Source organism: Manis pentadactyla, chromosome 15 (genome assembly GCF_030020395.1).
Source record: "Manis pentadactyla isolate mManPen7 chromosome 15, mManPen7.hap1, whole genome shotgun sequence".
Classification (NCBI taxonomy): domain Eukaryota; kingdom Metazoa; phylum Chordata; class Mammalia; order Pholidota; family Manidae; genus Manis; species Manis pentadactyla.
The window spans coordinates 1,395,600-1,402,673 of NC_080033.1; the positions used below are offsets into that span (position 1 = coordinate 1,395,600).

The 7,074-nt window shown below is 53.3% G+C and overlaps 1 long non-coding RNA gene across 3 annotated transcripts; it reads left to right on the forward strand.

Annotated features, from left to right (window-relative positions):
• The first annotated feature begins 3,001 nt into the window (after window positions 1–3,001).
• Window positions 3,002–6,455, forward strand: LOC118912470 (uncharacterized). 3 transcript variants are annotated; one of them, XR_008994074.1, is made up of 3 exons: window positions 3,002–3,239; window positions 3,423–3,570; window positions 4,340–6,455. It is a non-coding gene; the product is annotated as an uncharacterized LOC118912470 (long non-coding RNA). The 3 variants fall into 3 exon arrangements; XR_008994075.1 differs by having other exon boundaries at window positions 5,226–6,455; XR_005024804.2 differs by having other exon boundaries at window positions 5,386–6,455.
• The last annotated feature ends 619 nt before the right edge of the window (window positions 6,456–7,074 follow it).

Genomic DNA, 7,074 nt, shown 5'->3' on the forward strand with positions numbered 1-7,074 from the left:
CCAGTCACCAGGCCCCCACAGCACTGTCGGAACCGGAGGGGATGGGCCCCTGTGCCAGCCAGAAGCCTCAAGTTCCAGAGGAGAGGGAGAATCTAGGGGGAATGGAATGCCCAGATCCTTGAGAGAGACCTGAGGGAAATTTGGAGGGTAGCCCTGGGAGACAAGGAGATATAAGAAGACCCATTGAGAGTTTGGTGGGAGTTGTTGAAGGGAGAAGGGAGGCCTGGAGGCTGTGGCTGAGTAGGCAAGGGACCAGCCAAACAAAGGGGCCCAGAGACACAGGAATGCTCCTGCCTCAGGGCCTTTGCACTTGCTGACCCCAGTCTGGCATGCTCTCCCCACACACCTGGGAACTTTGACACCTCCCTTCATCCACATTGGCCCAGTCTCACCTCCTCCAGCCTCTCCCGCAAATGCCTCCATCCCCCTTTCCTGTTTTAGTTTTTTCTATAATGCTGATCACCACCTTAAATGTTTTACTTTACATCACATCCTAAATGTTTTACTTCTCTGTCTTGTTGATTGTCTTCTCATGAAGATGGGCTTGTTATCTGTCAGTCCCTGTGCATCCCAAGGGAAGGGCCAGGAAGAGCTCCTGAGATGCAGAAGATTCCCAATAACTGCTGTGGAAGGAGTGAATGAGTCATCCCAGGGTGACGAGGTGCAAGTGACTGGGTGGCAGTGGTGCACAGAGGGGCTGGGTGAGTCTCTTCAGCAAATGGGGACAGGGAGGAAGAGATAAAAGGCCTGACTGTAGAGGGCAAGAGGCCCAGACTCTTATAGGAGGTGACAAAAGGAACTAGAAGACACCAGAGTAGCATCTTATCCAATGACAGGAAGGGAGGGACAGCAATGGAGACCACTGACCCCACAGAAGTGGATCTGGGGGTCCTGGGCATTTGAGGACTGGGGAGAGACTTGGAGTGGGGGTAGGAAGATGAAAGTGGGAAACACAGTGCCAGCTGGATAGCAAGAGGAGGAGTAAGGATTGTATGTCCCTCCATCCCTCCATCCATTCCTCCATCCCTCCAACCCTCCCTTCATCCCTCCATCCCTCCATCCCTCCATCCCTCCATCTCTCCATCCATCCCTCCATCCCTCCATCCATCCCTCCATCCCTCCATCCCTCCATCCTTCCATCCATCCCTCCATCCCTCCATCCATCCCTCCATCCCTCCATCCATCCCTCCATCCCTCCATCCATCCCTCCATCCCTCCATCCCTCCATCCCTCCATCCCTCCCTCCATCCATCCATCCATCCCTCTATCTCTCCATCCCTCCATCCATCCCTCCATCCCTCCATCCATCCCTTTATGCATGCATGCATCCATCCATTTTCCAACCATCCATCCCTCCAACTAATATCTGGGGAGGCCTCCTCTGGCGCAGGACGTGGCATTGCATCCATAAAGGAGGCAAGTGGGCCAACAGGGTGGCTAGGCTGGCCAACCGGGGGCCACAGGCCTCACGTGGGTGCTAAGTACTAGAATGTGGCCCATGTGACCCAGGAAGTGAACATTTCCAATTGCATTTAATTATAATTGCGGTAAATCAGGCACAAGCTCTCACGAATAATTCTCACATTGATCAGAGGTTGAAATGATGACTATTTTGGATAGATTGAATTAAATAAAACACTCCTAAAATTAATCTCATCTGTTTGTCTTTTTAAAAAAATGTGGGTACTTGAAAATTCAAAATGACACGCATGGCTGGCATATTATAAGAATCGACTGCTGACTTGGGACAAATTCAGTCTGCTTGGTGTCCTGCCTGGAGACCCAGGGCGTCTTTGGGAGGTCAGGGGTGGCTTCCCGGGGCAAGGATGCCCCAGTGGGGGAAACGACCTGAGTGGGAAGCACATCTAGGTAGAGGTCCTGGTCAGGCAAAAGCTGACAGCCTGGAGAGATGGCTGGGAGGTATTTCCTCCAGTCCAAAGAGGGGCATCTGGGGGCAGAGAGGCATTCTCGGGCTCTGGGGTGGGCATTACCCTGGGGGCTTATGGGTAGCAGGGTGTGAATGGGTTGGGCCATTCAGGACATGCCCTCTGCCCCAGTGAGCTCCCAGGAAGATGAAAATGTCACTGTCCCCCTGTGGGCCACTGGCCCCTAGTGGGGCCTCTCTGGTCCTAGACCTCAGGGGCTGAATAGGAACGGGGAGCAGGCGGGGTCCCTCCAGCCGGGCTGAAGGCAGACAGCAAGGGGCAGGAGGTGGGGGCGCTCCTGCTACAGGCAGAGTCCTGACCCCCTTTCTCAACTCCCTGGCCTCTGCCAAGGCCCCCACCTAGGCCCCAGGAGGCCCCAGGATGCACCATTTTGCTCTTGGGGCTCTGACATGGGCAAAGGGAGGTCACTGGGTCACGAGGTCATGTTTCCACAGAATCAGGGCCATTGTCACCTCCGGAGGCCGACCTTTCCATTAAAAGCTAGTAATTGCCGGCAGTTCTGGGAGAGCTGAGGACGCCCCAGCTCTGGTTGCGTAGAGGCTGGGTTCCCAGGAGGGCAGAGGCTGGGACGAGGCTCCTAATCCTGCAGTCAGGTGCACGGACTCTGAAAGGGGTGGGGGAGGCGGGACAATACCGGGGCCGGGGGCAGGGCTCCCGCGTGTGGGTGGGGAGGGGCTGGGAGAAGAGGGGGTGGGCTTCGTGTAACCTAGACAGAGACGAAACTGGGACACCCAGGCACCCGGGCCTGGCGAAGGGATGGGTCATGGGCGGGGGAGGCCCACGTCCCCAAGGCGTTGGAGGGTCCCTCTGAGAAGGAAACGAGGACATCACGCCGGGTGGGGCGGGCGGAGGGCGGCTGACACCTCCAGGCCGCGGGGCTCCCTCCCCCCAGCGCCCCTCTAATCAACGGGTCTATCTCGGCATGTGGCATGTTCCGCGTGGCAGAAACCTCCTTCCCGCCTCTCCACCCCGATTACTCCATCCCCGGGGATGAGCCTGTCCCGGCCGATACCGTAGCCCAGCCCCACCCGCACACTCACCGGGCGCCCCGCCCACCTGCTCCCGGACCTGGGCTGCGCGGCTGTCAGCCTGTTGGGGGCCCGCCGGCCGCTCCCGGTCTCCTTTGGCGGATAGCGGGCTGCAGACCCTGACTCACAGCCCTGGAGGCGCGCAGAGACTGGGAGACACGCTGGGGAGGGGGCGCTGAGAACCTGGCTCCTTACCAGCTGCCCAGTCACAAAAAAAAAGGGGTGCGGAGGGACACAGGTGTACAGAGAGCAGGATTTCCTTGAGGTCAGTCCTGGTGGTGACTTGGGAGGGAACCTGGGCCCTGGGTCTGAGGCGGGAGGGCCCTGCTGATGGGAAGGTTCCTGGTTCGGGGGAGACTCTTGGGTGGGCGGTTGGACCCCATGGACAATGGAGCCTCATCTCTCCGTCCTCCCGGGCACTCCCAGCAACATCTTCCCCTGTCCCCAGGGCTCTTCTCTGCCAAGATGCCAGGACCAGCCAAACCAGCAGTGCCAGTTGGGCATCCCCGAACCCTCCCCCCTACACCACCACCACCATTCTCCCCCTTCCTTGCAGCGGCTCCAGGGAGGCCGGGCCCAGCCCGAGGGCGAGGGCGGTGAGTAGGTGGGTGGAAAGCATGCTCAGGTTGGAGAACTGGATGCCCCAACTGCTGCCTCATCTTTCCGCCTCCTGCCTGCCCGACCTGTCTGCTTATCCCTGCTCCTTCTTTCTTCCTCCCCCTTAGCCAGGGGCACAGTCCCTACTTCCTCCTGGGATTGGCACTTCCGCTTTGACCCTTGCTCCCCGCAAACCTGCTGCACCAAACATTCATCCTGCCCTTCTTGCTCCTGGTGTTCCCTTCATTCAGCAGCTCCCACAGGCACCTGTTGTGTGCCAGGCACTGTGGGTACAGCAGTGAACAACAAATGGGCCTGTATTGTGGTGGGCTGAGCAACAACCCCATGTCCTAGTCCCAGAACAAATAGCACCTCACATGGCAAAGGGGACTTTGCAAATGCAATCGAGTTATGGATCTTGAGATGGGGAGACTACTTTGGTTATTTGCAGGGAAGAGGGTCTCACGGTAATCACAAGGGTCCTTTTAAGTGAAAGAGGAAGCCAGGAGGGCCTTAGTCAGATAGCCGCTGAAGGTGCCATTTGGCTGGCTTTGGAAGGTGGCACAAGCCAAAGAATTCAGGGGGCTTCCAGAAGCTGGGAATGGAAGAAACAGATTCTCCTCTGGAGCCTCCAGGGGATACTCAGCCCCACAGACACCCTGATTTCAGCTTAGTAAGAAGAACCGCTTTGGACTGGTTCTGACCTCCAGATCTGTAAGACAGGAAATTTGTGTTTTAAACCACTAAATCTGCAGTAATTTGTTACAGCAGCAACAGGAGACGAGTGCGGTAGTGAAGGAGAAAGATGACAAACCGGTAAGCCTTACATAAATGACAAGGAGTGGTGTGTATTAGGAGAAAACTTAAGTCAGGTGAAGGGGCTGGAACATGAACTAGGGCCTGTTTCAGATGGGTGGTCAGGGTGGGCCTCTTGGAGAAGATTTTGCAGAGGCCTGAAGGAAGTGAGCAAGCAAGCTGGGTGGATATGTGGGGGAAGAGCATTGCCGAAACAACGGCCAGTGCAAAGGCCCTGTGGCAGGAGTGCGCCTGGTGTGATGAAGGGACATGGAGGAGGCCAGTGTGGATGGAGCAGAGGGTGCAAGGGGGAAGCTGGTGGCCCATTTAGCATCTTTGCATCAATTAGAAAAAGACAGAATAAACATGTCAATATAGTGCCATGGAGGAAACTGAGGCAGCATGGAGGACTAGGAAACAGGGCAGGCTTTGTGTCAAATTGTAATTTTAAATTTTAAACAGAGAAGATGACATCTGAGCAAGCACTTGGAGGTGAGCAAAGGAAGGGCAGAAGGGACAACAAGGGCGAAGGTTTGGGGGTGGGACCGTGCCTTCCAGCAGGCAGAATGGGCCCAATCCCAGTTTCCCTCTGTGACCTGGCCTGCCCTCGTTCTGTGCGTCCTGTGATGAGGCACGTTCTCCCAGCTCAGGGAACCCAGAGAGCCTTGCCAGTGCACGACACAACCAGGGACACCGCTGTCATACCAAGGTGCACAGTCATAGTTTTATTGTATTTGTCAGACACTTAGCATAGCATTAACTCAGTGCCTGGCACAGTGCCAACACAGCTGCACGGCTTCTCCTTTAATCCTCATGATGACAGCATGGGGTGGGCACCATTATCATCCCCATTTTACAGATGAAGAAACTGAGAATCGTGAAAATTAATCAAGGAAAACCTCACTGACATGGTGTCACAGAGCCTGCAGGAGCAGCTCTCATGCCCATCACTCCTCATAAATCCCACATTCCATCCCAAGAAGCAGATGCCATACAGTTTTAGCCACCTTCCCACCCAGCAGGGAGAAGGTTTCCACCTTCTGCCTCCCGCATCGGCCCAACCAGTCAGACTGTCGCAACTCAGCCAATGAGAAGCCACGATACGTGGTACTTCCAGTTTCCTCCAATGGACTTTTTGCTTAGAAACAGCCTCCTAACTGGCCCCTTCCTCTATAAAAGGGTTTTGGTCTGCTTTCTTCTCTGGACAGGCGCGTGGTACTCCCGGAACTTGCATGTTCTGGATTGCAACTCTGCTCTTCCTGAATAAACCCGTTTTTGCTGGTAAAATAACTGTTTTATTTTTAAGGTTAACAGAATCTTTGAGGAAAAAATGTGAATCCGAAAGGTGGGACATTCCATACAGGACAATATACCAGGCCCTTTAGCTCCTCAGACTGGGACCAGCAAAAGGGAAGGTCTACACAAGTCAAATATTTCTTAGAACACATTGCATGAAGATCTGTGCGTTTTACATTATGTAAATTTCACCCATTTAAAAACTACAACTGCAAACAAAACCCTGAACCCTAGTTAATGATAAGCTTGTTGAAAGGTTGGGTTGCCACATTCTGGTTTCTGTAGCTCACTTTGAAATGCATCAAAATAATAGGTGCATATTGTGATGCTGTGATTTATACTACAAAATACGTATTTGGGTCTTGTTCCTGACACAGAGCTCTTAAAACCTTTGGAATTTCCTAGGTGAGAAGAGTGATAAAGGTGTCTTGATACCTATCTCAAACCCCTTTCAACCACAAGTCCAGTTTATGTTATTGGGATAAGGTTTGGATATTATGCCTAAGAATGGGAGCTGGTTGCCAGGGGAACCAACCGTGTGATGGGAGTGTTGGACCTTCCATCCCACACCTGATCTCAGGTAGGGTAGGGGCGGCGGGGATGAGGTTGACTCCATCACAGTGACCAATCATTTATGTCTATGTAAGGAAGCATCCATAAAAACTCAGGACGGGGTTCAGAGAGCTTCCCAGTCGATGGACGTGGAGATTTGTGGAGACTGGTACACTCAGAGAGTGTGGACGTTCCGGGCTTTTTCCCACTCATTGGCCCTATGCATCTCTTTCATCGGGCTGTTCCTGAGGTACAACCTTTTATGATAAACCGGTAATCTAGTAACTGAAATGTTTCTCTGAGTTCTGTGAGCAGCTCTAGCAAATTAATTGAACCCAAGGAAGGGGTCATTGGAAGCTCCTCTCACTTAGAAGCAAGGGGAACAATCTAGACTTTTGATTGGCGTCTGAAGGGGGTGGGATGGTCTTACAGGACTGAGCCTTTAAACTATGGGATCTGATGTTATCCTTGGGGAGATAGCTTTGGAATTGAGTTGAACTGAAGGACACGCAACTGCTGTCAGAGAATTGCATGGTGCTTGGTGTGGGGGAAAAAACCCACACACTGGAATTGGAATTGGTGTAAGAATATCACATACCCACTAGAATGTCTAAAATGTAAAAACCCAAGCGCTGGCAGGGATGTTGAGCAATTGGAGCTCTACTGTGCTTGCTGGATGCAATACAAAATGATCCAGCCACACCAGAAGGCAGTTTGTCAGTCCTTATCAGGTTAAACATACACTTATATGACCCAGCTGGGTTCTTAGCCAAAAGAAATGGAAACACGTGTCCACATCAAGATTTGGACACAAACGTTCCCAGCAGCCTTATTTGCTATACCCAAAGCTGGAAGCAACC